This window comes from Pelmatolapia mariae, linkage group LG17 (genome assembly GCF_036321145.2).
Source record: "Pelmatolapia mariae isolate MD_Pm_ZW linkage group LG17, Pm_UMD_F_2, whole genome shotgun sequence".
NCBI lineage: Eukaryota > Metazoa > Chordata > Actinopteri > Cichliformes > Cichlidae > Pelmatolapia > Pelmatolapia mariae.
In genome coordinates this window covers 36,008,466-36,025,455 of record NC_086242.1, presented here as the reverse complement: position 1 = coordinate 36,025,455, position 16,990 = coordinate 36,008,466, and the positions used below count along the sequence as shown (strand labels likewise).

At 42.1% G+C, this 16,990-nt stretch overlaps 1 long non-coding RNA gene across 1 annotated transcript; it reads right to left on the bottom strand.

Annotated features, from left to right (window-relative positions):
* Positions 1–713: 713 nt before the first annotated feature.
* LOC134615856 (uncharacterized) lies at positions 714–6,132 on the bottom strand. Its single transcript, XR_010091367.1, has 6 exons — positions 5,150–6,132; positions 3,774–3,984; positions 3,524–3,657; positions 3,252–3,417; positions 2,376–2,662; positions 714–2,071 (listed from the first exon to the last, which is right to left on the bottom strand). It is a non-coding gene; the product is annotated as an uncharacterized LOC134615856 (long non-coding RNA).
* Positions 6,133–16,990: the final 10,858 nt, after the last annotated feature.

Here is a 16,990-nt window from a genome sequence, read left to right as displayed (position 1 = left end):
CAAGCTCTGTGATTGGCCGCGCTTCGGAAGCTGTGGTGGAGAGGAAGTGAGTGAACAAACTGCCATCCATCATGGATATTCCTCTCAATCCACCTCATCAGGTACCTCTCTGAAAGTGTGATTCAGGTCTGTTGCCCCAAAGGATACAGGAAATGCACTGATTTCCATGACAGAATCGTGTCTGTTTAATGCTCCATGATGATAACTTTCCTATGAGCGTTTGAAGATCACTGACATCATTGCTTTTAGCCTCATTGTTTCTGCACAGAGAGTTCTCCAGTCACTGAATCTTTTGATAAAATATATTTTTATGCCTCTAGAGGATGGAATATTTTAAGTCCTTACAACTTTACACTTGGGAACATTATTCTGAAATTGTTGCACAATTTGTTAATGGAGTTTTTTTGCAGATTGATCAACCTCTGCCCATATTTCCTCCAGAGCAACTCTGCTTCTCTAAGATGCTTTTAATATCTAATCATGTAACCGACCTGTTACTTTTAAAATATCCCTGCAGCTGTTTCTTTTTAGTACCACTTTTTCCAGCCTTCTCTTGCCCCATCCCAACTGTTTTGAAACATATTGCTGCCATCAAATTAAAATGGACTTATTTTTAACGACGTAGTCTCGGTGTAAACATTTGACATGTTTTCTATGTTCTACTGTGAATAAACTTTGCCTTTGACATTTGCAAATCACTGCTTGCTCTTTTTTTATTGACATTTTACACTGGAGTCCAGTATTTTCAGAACTATGTTTGTACAAAGCATAATCTGTACAAAGCAAAACATAATGTGCTCGCTGTAAACTGTCACAACATCAAACACACGCTAAACCACTTTATATCTACTACACTATACTGAGCCACTTCAAGACCTACTATACAGTTTTTTAATTTTTTAATTATTTACTGTCAATGCTTTATAGTTGTATTTATCAATATCAACAGCTGTAACTTTTAGATTAATCAAGTTGACTTTATCGAGATTCAGCTTCAGTTGTATACTTTCCATTTCACAACTTCCATCTTATACACTTTAAAAATCACTCAACATTTTTTATTGTCAGTGTCACACAGCTCATTCTTGTATCTCCACTACTCAATGGCACATAGTAAACACGTATTATAACTTTTCACATTATATATATCCAGTCACCTAGATATGTTGAAGTCTTTCCACTTGCTGCTATTATGTTTCAGTCATTAATTGAACTGTCTCAGTGATATGTCGAGTCCAGAAAGTATATTAAGCCAGTGATGAGTTCAATACCATGACTCCCTCTGGTGCCAGTTAGTGGATTAAATAGTTCTACCACTTGCTCCATCATCAGTCCGTCCAGAGTAAATTCAATGTCTGGCACAGTAATCCTCTCAGGCCAGTCGACTAGCAGTCCCGGCTCATCTGTACCATGAGCACCACCACCACCAGAATCAGTACCTAAGCCCTGAGCAGCAGTGAGCTCACTCTCAGTGGCTGTCACACTACCATCAGCTGTCCCACCAATAGTCCCATCAGCAGCAGCTGCTCTAGTCTGAAAGATGTCCTGCATGGCAGTTGAGGCTCGGCCCTGTTGCTGGAGGCTGCCTCGGACAAAAATCTGTAATGGGCTCAAGTGTCTCTCTGTCCGCAAGCCATGATTGTTCCACTGTTGAGTGAAGTCTTTCAAATCTCTGTTGATCCTTGGGAGATAGATGTAATGGAGAGCCCAAAGGTGCATTTCATTGTCAATGTCAATGATGCCTTCCTCCTCCAGGTGGTGAAATAAATCACAGTAGACATTGGTCATTCCTCGCCACAGATCACCTCAGAGCCTCTCAATTCTCTGATTATGGGTACTCCTTCCTCGTAGGGCACTTCCACGATCAAAGCCTCTGAAAATGTTCATCATCAGGCAGACAGCATTGTTTTCCCCACTTCTGTCTGTCTGGACCCTCGAGGGTACACCTTAGGATACCACGGCTCTGATGAAACTTGATAAAACGGTACTGCTAAGGTTGTTGTTTGAGGCATGAGGGAAGACCACAAGACGACTGTATCCATCAATAGCCCCATGAATGACTATCCTCCACCTAAAACCGTGGTCCATAAGAAGAAAAATATTATTTCTTTGTTATTGAAACAATGGAAAATACACTCTTAATTGATTTACATGGCACTATTGCATGTCAAGTTTGAATTTTTCTCTGTATGTTGCTTGCGCTGTCTGTATTCTCTCATCTTCCCCTTTAAACATAACCAGTTGTGTTAGAGGACTGCCCACCCCAGGGCCTGGCCCTATTGGACGTGTCTTACTGTTCAACAATTATATTTGATGTAATGCTGAATTTCACTTTGGTCAAAATAGGTGTTCAACAAATCAGTGTGGTTGGTTACCGTATCAGCTTGTGATTTCCATCAATGTGCCACAATGAGTTTGGACCTGCAACCTGATATGTTCTTCGTTCTGGTCTCTGCAAAACTGCTATAAGGGCAGCTGCTCCAGGATTCATCCGTAACATGCTTGCTCGAACCCTCCTTCGCTGTACACGTAGTCCATGTACCAGGCTCTGACAGCCTCAGGACCAATTTGTTCATTGCCAGCAACAATGTCCTGCACATGTTCATCCAAGGCACTGTCAGTCAGTTCCGCATACATTGATGCACGGGTGAAATGATACTGTCTGAAATCAGACAAAAAAAAAAAAAAAAAACATGATTATTTTAATCACTACCATAACAACACACTTCATTACTTGACTAGTGGTGCACATTCAAATAAACTTATTTTTACAAATTCACAATACCATTTAATTTGAATAAACAGTGAGTGTAGGAGCCATAACTAAATATATAGAATTTTGATGATCACTGGGTTGTCATTTGTTTGGTTCTTATGGGAGTCACGTGGGTGCTAGCGGTGAAATAAATGGGCGTTGTCAGTCTGTCATTCACTGGGTTTCATTTTGACAGAGAGGAGGGCTGGGTAGCCGTAGTTTTTGTTGACCGCTGCACAACATGTTTTGCTTTGTTACATTAGAGCCTGTGACGTTGTAAGAGTACAAATCGTGAGATGATCACATTACTCTGTAAACTCTCAAAGCACTTTAATAAATAAGCAAACAATTCCACCTTTCGCATTATTGCATAAGTTGACAGCGCGTCAGGCAAAGAGGCAAGCTCTATCCCCGGCCTCTAGCGACTGTGGAAGTCGCTACAGTGAGTGTGTGTCACAAAGAACTGAAAGTCACACTGGTTTCAAAAGTCACTGACCGCAGACGTCTTCGAATTGTACGAAGTGAAACATTCAAAATATCAGCCATCTGAGGTGCAGTGAATCCACATGACTTCAGGAATGAAAGCTGTTCCCGAGTGATACGGTAAAGGGATCTTCCTCTACCTCTGTTGAAAACCACTGGTGCCTGGTATCCAAAACAGCCTGAAAATATATAAGCGTTTGGTGTATTTGGAAAATAGGTTAAGACAGAGTCATAATTTATTTCACACTTTTGATGAGTCAAGGAATCAACACAATATGTGCTTACCTTGTTGGCCATGCTGAGTAGACAGTTCGACCTCCTGAATCAATTCAGCCAAGTCACGCAGAAGTTGATCTGCCGCAGTTACATTGATCAGTCTTCCTCTTGCCCACCGAAGGCTTCTCTGCATTGTCTCCAACCTCAAAGATATCAAAAAATTACTTCTTAATTCATGTTATATTCTCAGGCCATACTCCCCTTAAACATTTTATGCAAGTTTAAATGTTAAATGTTTTCGATCTTGCTTTGATCATACCTCCTTAACGCTAACTGTAGCACATCTGGCCCAACATCGTCCATCAGCAGCTGCCGTGTACAGTCATTAAGAATGTTCTTGCACCTTAAGATGAAAATCCTCCAGGCCATACTTTGTAATGGTCTGGTTGAGTCACAACTATTTTTCCACAGTGCCTGCTCTACTTGGGGTGCTGGCTGCTCTACTTCATCGCTCCTCTGAGGATCACCACCTGAGACAAATCAAGCCAGCTGTATTTAAGACAACCGTTCACAACCAGTCTTTGCCATATTATCTGTTAACCTATGTTAGTTATTGGCCTCACGTTGCTCAAAGCTCTATCAATCAATCAATCTTTATTTATAAAGCACTTTTCATACAAAAAATGTAGCACAAAGTGCTTTACATGGTTAAAAGCAGCCCACCCCCCCCCCCCCCCCCCACACACACACACACACACACTTAAAGAGTAAGTTTAGTACTTATTATTGTTTATTATTTCTTTACTCTTTGAGGCTGTTCTCCTGCCATTCGGTGTTCCTAGTGCAAAGTCTGCATTTCTGTGTCCTATCTTTAGTTGGTTACTGCTTTATATTGTTGACCTCTAGTCTTGTGCACTTGCTTTTGCTCCCACTGGTCATACTTGTTTGATTCAATTCACCTGTGTCTTGTTTCTCCCAGCTGCGTCCTCTCTCCCTAATCAATATTATTATCTCTCTTCACTGCGGATTTCCCGCACTCATATTTATGGTCAGTTTTCAGTTCATGGATTTTGTCTTTCAGTCTACAGTGTCGGGTTTACTGACTGCTTAACAGTCTCATGTGGCTCTTTGTATACCCCACTGTATTAATAATTCCTGGTATTGTAGATACAACTATACATGCGTTTAAAAAGGCACATGCGTGCTTATAAGGATGAACATTAAAAGCTGAAAATTCGGAACATCTGTCACGATCTAATTCAGATGAGTTTACTGAAATTGCAAGTTGGTGTTGCACTATGACTTCATGGTTTGACAGTCTGTTAATCCTGCTTACTGGAAAAAGGCTATTGGGATAATTACTCGGCTGTAGAGTTAAATAACTAAGTTTCTCCCACTGAACATATTGTATTATATGCAGCACTTACGCACAACCATACCGCAAAATCAATGCGCAATTACGTGGCTCTAATATTAGAGCCACGTAATCAATGGTGGCCGAGGCGACGGCAAGGCTAAGGCTAGCTTTGTAACGGAATATAACAAAAGTATGAAACGAAAATGTGTTCTTTGTTGCTGGACTGTAAGATGAAAGTAGACACAATTTCGGGCTCCTACATTTTGTCAGAAACTGTACATTAATGAGTTTTTTACTGTACTGGAAATAAGAATAGAAGAAAATTTATTCATTCTTACCTTATACTAATCATGGTGAAGGCCAGTGCAGTGCAGGAACTTATATGCCTTCTCGGGTGAATTTCGCTGAGAGTAAACGTAATGTCCCGCTCTACTGTACAAGACTTGTGAATGGTTACCTGGAGGGATGTACCACTGTGAGAGGGGTGCTACGGAATAGTCCAAGTGATCGCTGCTTTAATTTCCCGGTCAACTATACATAAATTGCACGTCGACATGAAATAAAAAGCATTCTGTCATTTATTTGCTTGATTATGCATCTCTGCACTGCGTGGGTGATTAGTGGCTCCATGCACACTAAGTGCTGCACACAGGGACAAGGCGCACTCAGATCTTCCCTGGGCAGAGGGAGGTGATGAACTGTATGCCACTTTTTCATTGGCATACATTAAGTACAATGTTTTATTGCCTACGGTGGGGCAGGTCACATACTGGGTGAAGGTGGGCAGTGTGGAGTCCAGCGAGACATGATTAAAGTCCCCTGATATTAGAAGAAGAGCTCTCGGAGATTGCGTTTGCAGTCTGCGGACCACAGAGAGTCACAGGCTGCCTCCACGGATGCTAACGGCTAATAGCTCAATGTCTCTGTTGCAGAGTTGTTCTTTCACAGCAATGTGCCCAGGGGTCCCACAACTGTCTTTAACAAACACTGCCCAGTCCCTCTCCTTTCCTCTCACCGCTGTCTCTCGTCCTGTCCGCCTGCAGCATCTGGAAACCGGGCAGCTCCACACTCATGTCCGGAGTTTGCGGTGTTAGCCAGGACTCCGTTAGCATCATAATGCTACACTGCGGTAGCTGATCCCTCAAGTAAACAAAGCGACCCATGCGCCACAAAGTTAAGGTCTTGTTTCAGAAAAAGCATTCCGTCGTTTGCTTGTTTGATCATGCTTTAAACAAATCAAAATGCATAGTGGGTAACAAGCACTGGTACTGAATAGGCAATCACTTAGCAGCAAGGTGAATCGGTGATGCATTAGTGTGGTCTGCACTTCCTCTTCTTTGATTGGGTGAAGTGAGTTGAAAGTAATTGGAAGAGGGAACCATGGGGAGTGCCCTGCATAATTTCAATAAAACGCCGTTTTTTTTTACGTCACTCGGATGGTGCGTTCAGGGTGCCATGTGAGAGTCGGAAAAAACGGCGTTTGTCGGAACAGAACGCCGTTTTTTTCGGCGTTTTGAAAAATTAAACGGCGTTTTTTACGCCATTTCTTAACCTAACGCGTTAGAAAAGTGGCGATTTATGGCACTAATGGCTTGCCATAGAAAGGGCGCGATGACACGCGATTGCGCGTCCGGCGAAAATTCGGAGGCAGATTTGCGTTGCGACAACGCCAAAACGCCTGAAACGCGCGTCAGTGTAGCGCGTGGGGCGCGTTTGACTCACGAAAAAAACCACGCGCGTGAATTTTTGTGTTGCATTTTGTGCATACGCGTGTTTCGCCTCTACCGCTCGAGTTGGAAAAATTGAACTCCAGCGTCAAATCGCGCCGCGACAACCAATCAGGAGCCTGGTGACGTGGCTCTGACCTAGGTCAAAGGGGCAGATCCAGCCAAAGCCCTTCATTCTTCATTCAGTATGGAGGAAAAGCTCATCAGTGCCGTGGCTAATCATCCAGAGCTATATGATGCTAGCTGCTACTTTTACCGAGACAGGAATAAAAAGGACCGAGCTTGGAGGCACATAAGTGAGGAGATCGGGCAACCTGGTAAGTTCATTCATTCTTCTTTTTAATTTTCAGACTGACCCGATGAAGCCGCGCAAAAGCTAGCAAGCCCGCCTACTGTCCCGCTATTTTCCCACTGATGTACAAATACCGTTCTGCTTTTATGCATGTTGTCATATAGGAATATAGTTTATTAATAAACAGCACACAGTGGTCCCGCTCATCCGTCACTGCCTCGCTTCTTCGCTGATTTTTTATTGCACAGTACAGCATTGCATTCTGCAGCCTGATTGACAAATCTCCTCCGTGCTGTGTCTCCTGCACTTGCCAAATTTATCATGTTTGGTTTTGATAACCATCACGTCCAATAGAAAAAACAGCACAAAAACACCCATAACTATGACCCTCGTTCGGAAATAGACACCTGCACCGCGAGGGAAAAAGGCGCACGAAAGTGGCAGGCAGACGAAGACAAAACACGGCATAATAATACTTTTACGTTTTGCAATCTACAAAGGTTTGCACTTTGAGAATCAACTTGTGAGAACTGTGAGTAATGTTCATGTGTGTGGGGAAAAAGTGTATAAAGTGCGTGGCGAGGGGCTAGTTATTCTGACAACCCATGCTGCAATAAATGAGGGACCACTGTATATACTTTCTCTATGATTATTGTATTCAACCTGTTAACATTTAATATTGTCTTGATAGAACCAACTGAATCTGCGGCAGAGCATCCCCTGTTGCTTTTCCTGGCTCCCCAGTCCCTGAGCTCCTGCTGCTGCACCCACAGGTATGTAATTGTAGCATCAGATGTACAGCACGCACTGATAACTTTTTACTCGGTGGGATTCCCTTGTGATCACTTTACTAAATGTCTACAACCAATCTGATTATATCCTGTGTTTTGTTTTTTCAATGTTGAAATGAAAATCTAGCATCAGCCTTCTCATTTCTTTGTGTTTTGTGCTGTTTTACAGGCCCAGAGAGGAGGACGGCTCCGAGGCAGATGAGGGACGGGTCCCAGGACGGTCCATCGGTGGTGGAGCTGGCCATCCTGGTGTCCCTGAAGAGGCCACGCCAGTCTCCAATGGAGCATTTCCTCCTCAGCCTTGTTCCTGCTCTGGAGAGCAGCTGGGTCCTTTTTATTCCTGTCTCTCTGTAAATGCTTATATTTTATATATTTATGTTTAATGTTTTTCTGTTTGAGAATTTTAATATTATTTTAAAAAAGTTTTATAATGACTAATGTCTCAGTTCTACTACACAGCAAATGTTGGCACACGACTTGACACATGTAGAATTTATTTCATATTTTACTAATGACAAAATATACTAATATAGTGGGATGCAAAAGTTTGGGCAACCTTGTTAATAGCCATTATTTTCCTGTATAAATCGTTGGTTGTTACAATAAAAAATGTCAGTTAAACATATCATACAGGAGACACACACAGTGATATTTGAGAAGTGAAAAGAAGTTTACTGGATTTACAAAAAGTGTGCAATAATTGTTTAAACAAAATCAAGCAGGTGCATAAATTTGGGCACCACAAAAAAAGAAATGGAATAAATATTTAGTGTATATCAATGTGTGTGTCTCCTATATGATATATGGGGTGCCTTTGTCTGGACGTGCTTCCCATCCAGAGCTCCACAGCAGAGAGGGAAGTTCCAGCGCTCCTGGAATCCCTCTGTGATGGACCGCCAGTCTCCAGGTGAAGGCACAGCCATGAAGCCGTCCACTAGACAGTCCCAGATGGCCGTCGCTACCTGGGGGGTGATCTGGCACACCGTGGACACACCGACTCTGAAACTGAACGGGATGGTCCTGAAGGAGTCCCCGGTGGCAAGGAACCTGGACAAAATTGTTCAAAATTAGTATTATGTGTACTGCAGTTACAAAATACAATATTCAAATTCCAAAATACTTTTGTGATGTCAGATTTAAATTACAAAACATAAATCTTATTATAAGGATAATTACATAATATGTATTAGATATAATATAAAACAGTCAGTTGTGTTTTGTTTTAACTTTAACATATCATAATTTGATTGGTTGCAACTTTTACCACTACAGTGTGCCAATCACTCATAATTCCTAGACATGTGAATCAGATAGGAATGAAGTAAGACATTAATAGAAATAAAGAGTTGTATGTTGACATGTAGCCCTTTCCTTGCTTAAATCATTGTTAATATTTTTGAAAAATTAACCTGTGATAAGACAGCTTATCAAGATAGAATATGCTAGAACCATATAACTAAAGATGAACCAAACTGTTCACAATTTTATCTAGCTCTCAGTTTTAAGAAAGGCTGGTGACCCCTGTTATAGAGTCTGACAGCTGTGGGGATTATATACAAATATTCAACTATACCAGAATAAAACCAGGTCTAAATAAAGAAAAAAGGAGTGAGTATCACTACAAAGATTAACCCACAGTGGTCCTCATACCACAGTTTGATATCAGCAAACACCGAGAGCATACATTGATAGACACCACAGCCATGCTATCATTGCAAACACTGATAACAGCATAAATTGAATTAAATCAGGACTTGATGAGACCTTTCAAGTATCACTAGAAATATTATACACAGTCGTCTCCATACCACAGTTTGCTATCAGTAAACACCAACGGCATTCACTGTTAGCATACCACATCAATGTTAGCAGTGTATAAATGGATGGTTTAGTATATATTAGCACAGGTATCAATAAAGGACTACCGTATTAAACACTTTTACTAACCTCAGGGAGATGGACAGGCACTCTGCAGGTGGGATTGAGCGCCTGTAGTTGGTGTCTAGGCGGGTGATTCTGGGACCGACGCGGGACAGCAGCTCCTCAAACTGAGCAAGTGAAAGACGGTGATATCGCTGAAATCGGCCGTCATCCAGGCGCAGCTCCTGGAGCAAGTGGTGAAACTCACCAAACTACTCACGCCTCTGGAGGACCGGACCCAGGTACGGCGAGGACGTCCTTAACGCCGCTGCTCTGCTCTCCACAGTAAATAGAGAAGGGAGACTCTCTCTTCAGCTGCCATCTTGGAAAGATACCGTCTGGCACAACTTCCTCCCACATTCCTCCCACATTTCCGGTTCACGCGCGTCAAAATATGCAATTTTGAGGAGAAGGGTCTGGCTGCAGCCACTGTGGAGCTCCACAGTAACCGGAAGCACGTGACCTCCACAGTAGCCGGAAGCACGTGACCTCCACAGTAGCCGGAAGCACGTGACCTCCACGGCTGCAGCCAGGTGCTCTTGATTTTGAGGCGCGATGGATTTGTGTTGGACACGCGTCGAGGTGCGAATGTGCACGCGTCAAATTAGGGGCGTTTGGGGCGTTTTCGCTCGCGTCTATCGCGTTCGGTGTGAACACACCGTTAGGTGCCAGAGTCTGCTCTGCAGTCGCTGAGTTGGAGCTTTGCTCGCCCTTGTTGGAGGAGGGCGCTCTTTTCACCCCTCACCCTCTCTTTCCAACGCAGCTTGGTTCTGGAATCTTCTCATGATGGCTAGTAGGGCCCCAAACTGCACGACCTTTGACCTCAACTACTGCCTGGGCTGTCAGCTGTGCTATGAATGGTCCCTGCTTCTCCCTGGGTCTCTGAAGACTTCTGATCAGCACCGAGTCTGAGTCAGGAGATTCCACCCTTGGGATGATTTCTTACAGCAATACTCTGGCTACTGCACCTCTATCACCTTACTAGGAGGAAAAACTTCTAACCATTTGGAAAACATATCAGCCAACATCAATCCACATTTTCCTTTCAGTTTATTGAATTTCAGTTATAGGTTATCAAAACCTCATCTGAACATGGGTGTACCACCTGTATAGGTTTAATACTTGTACATAACCTGTTAATCCCACTAATAAGTAAAAAGAAATCATCATGAAAAAACTCATGGAAAACATAGAAAGCATTATTTCATGTTAAACCTGGTGTATAAAAGGCTCTGGGATTTTATGTCTATGCTCTGCAATATTGTGTGGGGTGGAGTCGTTGGAAATGACGTAGGCAGAAGTTTGGAGTACCGCGCTGCTACTCGAAGGGGAGATTGTTTTTCCGTGTTAGTTCTGTTTTACCTGATCACGTAAGCTGTGTTCCTGGTTGCCATCCTTCACGGTGATGCTCCGAGTGTTAAGTTCATGACTGGAAGTAAGTTTCCCTAAATATGTTTATTTTCCGATCCTGATGTTTGCCGCGGCTTTAGTTACGTTCTACCGCGTTGTAGCAGTGCATTTTTCATCTCGTGATTAGAGGCATGTGCCGCTGGCTGCCGCCATTATGTAGTAATTTTAGTCGGCCACACGATGGTGCCAAAGTCCATTAGTTCACAGTTAGAGTGGATGTTTCGGCTATGTATGACATTCTCACTGTGTTTAATTGAGTTCTTTCTGTGTTTGGAGCGAGAGATGTAACATTGGTATAGTTCAAATCATATATGTTGTGTTATGTGTATATTCAGATGGATGTGTTGGTTCATTTCATTTAATACTTTATGTTTATCTTGGTGGAGCTGTTGCTGTATATATTTATATACTCATGGCAACTTGTTTGTTACTACAGACTGCTGGCAACACTGAGCATCTAAGTGGCAATAAAACAGCTGGCGGTGACAATCCAGTAAAGTGGAAGCCTCTTGTCCTCCTTCCTGTATCCTGGCCGATACCCCATCTTGTTAGCTGCTGAACGTAAAAGAACTAGCCCTCACCAAGTACTCCTCAACACCTGGAATCCCTCGTTTTGACACATGGTCTCTCCCATGAGTCAACTCATCAGAACTAGTAGAATAACAAAAGAAAAGGGTTAGTTAGATCATTTCTCGGAAAACATCAGGGCTTCTCCTCTGGAGTAACTTTGTTCCAGCCCTGTAAACCCTGTGTTAGAGAATAAAATTAGCATTAATGTTATGTTAAGTGTGTCTAATTCGTGGCTCTGCCTGGAGCCTGCATCCACATCACAATTACCTAGAAACCAAAATCGGTGAGTAAATACAAACTTCACACTTGCAAACAACTGTAGGGTCATAGGAGTAATAAGGCATCCAACACCACAGACACAAGTGTGCCATGTGCAGTTTATTTCCCCAAATAATTAAGAACACCACTGCTGCCATAATTTGCCCAAATCATGAATCATCCCATGTGTTTAATCAAAACTACTGTAACCAGTGACTTTTCTTAAGTAATGTCACTCACTTATTTTCACACTATGAGCCCAACACTAAGATGTTCTGTGTTCACTGCACATCCTGCTTCATCTTCACTCATGTCTGCCTGTGTCTGTGCTGAATCTCCCACAAAGACCCTCAAAAAAAAAAAAAACCCAAAAAACATTAGCAGCGGAGCATCTGGAGGTCAGGTCTGTATCAACAGATTCCAGAGGTACTGCTGTAAATCATGTGGTCAACCCTCCTTTTCTGTGAAAGGAGTGATACTGATTTTAACACAGTTTGTGTTTCACATTGAATACACATTTTTCCACTGTACAGTGTGTTACTATAACCAACAAGCAGCCAGTAAAACACAGTTTCCTCCACACAAAATCAGTAACGCAGAAAAGTGGCAGCTAAAGGGTAAAGTCCTCAAGGCCCACCCACGCTCATGTGGACCTCAAGTCTCCCCCTCCTCCAGTCTCTGTCATCCTCTTGCTCCTGCAAAAACAAGCAAACAAAAAACACATACATCCACCCTTTTTTTACTGTTTGGGGTGGATTAGGCATTAGAAGTGACTAATCCTAAAATAGTTACCGTCTTCTCAATTTTAAGTCAGTCACACTGAGTCCACATCATCGGTCCAGCCACAGTCTAATCACATGCATTCATCCAGTCACATGCATTTGTACCAATCTTTGCTGATAGTGGAAAACTGCGCACTAATTTAAGTATCCACTGGCAGCAATATTACGTCATTCCAAAAATAAAAACAATTCTTATTGCTTTTGAAATGGATTGAATCGCTACAATCCTTTTAAACACAGGACTTACCATCTAATATGGTCAGCGTCCTAGGTAGGTGTACTTCTCCTAAGCCATTGTAATCTGGAGAAGCTCAACTTGTATTTGCTCTCAGTAAAGTATTTTATAACGCTTTTACTTCAAATCTTGCAGCCTGCTTAAAGAGAGCTGATTATTAAATCATCAACACACAAAATATCACCCCCAGAGGGGTGATACCTGGCAGGTTTTTTTCCCTAAGTGCACTGTTACAAAAAACAAATATTAGGCCCAGTTCTGGACAAGTCTAAGTGTAAAAAAACAGTCTTTCTCTTAGAAAAAGAAAACAACCCTAACCTAACTGGCAGAATCAGCCTGGTACTAAAACAAAACCCGAAAATCTGCCAGAAAAATCACAGGAAATGTCTTATTTTCAGGTGAAGCAACATGCTGTAGGGATTAGAACCTGACATGCAGTGCTGCAGTCACTGCTTCTGGCTTTAATTAATAACTGATGCTTATATGGTCTGAAATCAGACTGAAGAATTACTACCTTTGTTCTTTTTTCCCACATCATATTTACTGGTTTCCCACAAGTGCTCCACAATATCACACAATTCTGTAAAGTCTGGGGCCAACCAACATAGTTCCACCTGTTAAATACACAGAGAAATTTCCCCCCTTTTTATTAGCAGCTGCACAGTTCACACAACACTAATGTTCACCATTAAACACTTCATATCAATGTTTTATCACTGGAATGTGAATTTCTTCCCCAGGTCTGTGCTTTTTACACTTATTTTTCATTTTCACAGACCCAATCATTTTATTTAACTTTTCCTTTTTTTCCAAAAGTAAATGTGTAACATGTTGCCATGTATTTCACAAAACAAGTTTGTTCTTATGTATTCAGAGGTGTGTATCTGGGTGCAAGCTTCACCCATACATCAAAAACAGGAAACTCATTTCAACCCTCTGCTACATCTTATTTACTTGTTTTATAATCCAGTCATATTTTCCTGATCTAGTAACAATCAACTAAGTTGACAGGACAACAGAAATGCATGTTTAAAATATTATCACAAAAGAGAATTTCCTTCATACAGTAAATTACTTGTGCTGCACCAATCAAGCAGAAAGCATTTCACAATTTACTATATTAACAACTATATGTATTGTTTGATCACTGGTTGGTCATACCAGGATCTTTTTTCCCTTTCACAAAAATTAAACTGATGTCGTGCAACCTGGAGAGTTAGTTGTCAGTAGTGGAAATGTCAATCATACACTCAGTGTTTGATAACAAGTGTCTGTTAAATTTACACTATTTTAACACTGATGAGAGATAACAAGCTGATCTTCATTGCATGTGTGTGTTAGTAGGCAGGTTCAATGGATGTGTGTGCAGTGGAGCTGCAGATTCAGCAGGGCATGTCCTTAAAGCTGCATTTCCTTCACATTTATCTCTGTTTATGTGTGTTTGTGTGCATTTTATTTTTACCTTTGTTGCGATCCTCTTTCTCAATCTCCACAAGACAGTCGGCCACAGTTTTCCAACCCAATTTTCATGTGTTCTCACATTAACAACAACAGACTTCATTTTTTCTCCATGCTCTCTTCCCACTTCTCACAGCTTCTGTCTCTCTCCCACATCTGCAGCAGTTCACGGTTGTGGCATGTCAGAGGCCAGTGGGCCGTTCTTCTTCAGCTTTGCCTTATGTCTTTCACTCTTTTCAGTCTCTTCCTTTGCCATTTCATCTCCCAGTATGGCAAATGTGAAACCCAGACAGTCTTCTCAAGTCCATTCATACACAGTGATGTCACTGGTGAACCTCTCAGCTTGTGATTGGGAGCGCATGCTTACATCCACGATGGCATTTGAACATGCTGCTGAACCCTTTAAGGCACATGTGTCAAAGTCAAGGCGCGAGATCATTTTATATAGATGTACTATTATTGTTATGCATGGCCCGGCGATATGAGGCGCTAATAATATACAAACTACAGATCCCATAATGCAGCGCTGCAGCTTCCTTGCGGAACGCTAGGCTAACTGGGAACATTCCTGCGTCAATCAAGTCAAACTTCTGTTACTGTGAAGCTAGCCGCTCACAATGGTGGAGAGAAAAGTTGATTCTGAAAGCAGAGCCTTTCACCGCCAGTGGGTGACTGAATATATGTTTACAGACATTGATGGTAAACCCGTGTGTCTTATTAGTGGAGCTAATGTGGCTGTAACTAAGGAATTTAATTTAAGAAGGCACTACGAGACAAAACGTCAGGATAAGCTGAAAAACCTAAATGCAGAGCAGAAACTACAGAAAGTAGAAGAGCTAAAGAAGAATCTGACATTTCAGCAGACGTTTTTCATCAGAGCAAAATCACAAAGTGAAGCTGTTGTGAAAGCAAGTTTTATTGTAGCAGAGGAGATAGCCAAATCAGCCCGGTACCACTTTAAAGAGCTGCATGATGAAGGTGTGCGACATCTTGTGTCCAGACAAAGCGCAGATTTTGGCAAATGTGAGCCTGAGGAGAAATACGATTGCTGATCGGGTTTGTGAGATGGCCACTGATTTAAGAACACAGTTGTGTGAAAGAAGCAACGACTTTATTGCATGCTCTCTTGCTGTGGATGAAAGTATAGACATGATGGACATTGCACAGCTGGCCATCTTCATCCGTGGAGAGGAAATATTGAACATTAAATCGATGCACGGGACAACGACAGGAAAAGACATTTTTTTAAACGTATGTCAAAGTGTAACCGACATGAAACTGCCCTGGGAAAAACTTGTTGGACTTACAACAGATGGAGCGCCAGTGTTGTGCGCTGAAAAAAGCGGACTAGTCAGCAGGATGCGAGTAAAGATGCAGGAGGAGAACTGTACCGGTGAGTTAACAGCATATCACTGCATCATACACCAGGAAAGGCTGTGTGGTAAAGTCCTAAAAATGGAGCATGTAATGATCACTGTAAATTTTTATCTGAGCTAAAAGTTTAAATCACCGTCAATTTCAGTCTTTTATGTGGGAAATAGATTCAGAGTTTGCCGACATACCTTATCATACAGAGGTCCGTTGGCTGAGTTGGGATAAAAATTCTCAATAGAGTTTTTGAGCTCAGCAAGGAAATCTGTCAGTTCATGGACATGGCATGTATGATGCGGTGAAGGCATTTCAAGTGAAGCTGTCACAAATGCACCAGTGCAACCTGCCTCACTTTCCCTGTTGCCAAGTAATGTTGAACCAAGTCAGCGGACTTTGCTGAAATGCACCTGTGCAGATTCAGATGGAGCTGCAGTGTAATGATACACTCAAGAGAAAGTACGACACTGAATGGCCCGCACAGTGTATTAGTTCCATTCCTGAAGCAATGCCCAGCTCCGTCTACATGCGGCTCGACCCTTGTATATGCTTTCATTTATTTTTTCTGGGGTTTTGGAAGCATGTTCATATTTCTAACTTGCATAATTTTGACAGGATATATTTTTATGAAGAGCAAAATATTTAAAGTTAAAGTTTATTTTTTTTAAGTTTATTTAATCTGGAATAATATTCCTGTCTGTTTTTATTCATATTTATGTTTAAAAAACATTGTTTTAGTGTGTTCAATAAATGTTTATCTTGTTTGGCCCGCGACCTAAAGTGTGCCTTGAGTTTTGGCCCCCTGTGCAATTGAGTTTGACACCTCTGCTTTAAGGTTTAGGGTAATGCTGCTGTCTGTTCACCTTGTTGACTCTTGAAGTCAACGCCATTGCTCTCGAACTGCATTTTGTCTTCAGGGAGAGATTGATTGAGGATTGAAGCTTGTTCTTTAGGTTAAGATGTACATGAAGTGAAGCTGTGACATGTAACAGCAGTCTGGCGAGGAAGGAGCGGCTAGCAGGTCCAGCGAGCGTGTGGTGTGGGGGTTAGCTGAATAACCCGAAGCCAGTCGGTTAAATCCAATAACAGACCTTTATTCGCTGTCAGCAATATTACACCTTATAAGCCAGTTCTCCATGGCTGTACTCGTCCGTGCATACATGCGCGGAGGTTGGTATCGCCGGCGCCAGCTTGTTACAACAGTAAGGTTTCTTCGAGAGAGAAAAAGCATGAGCAGCATGGAATGGCTGCCGCTAACAACACACACCCACTAGGAGACTCCCAAAACTACTACAATAGTAGGGCAACCCCCCCTAGTGGTGCTATAACCCAAAAGGGTTGTTACATCACCCCCCCGGCAATTAGAAG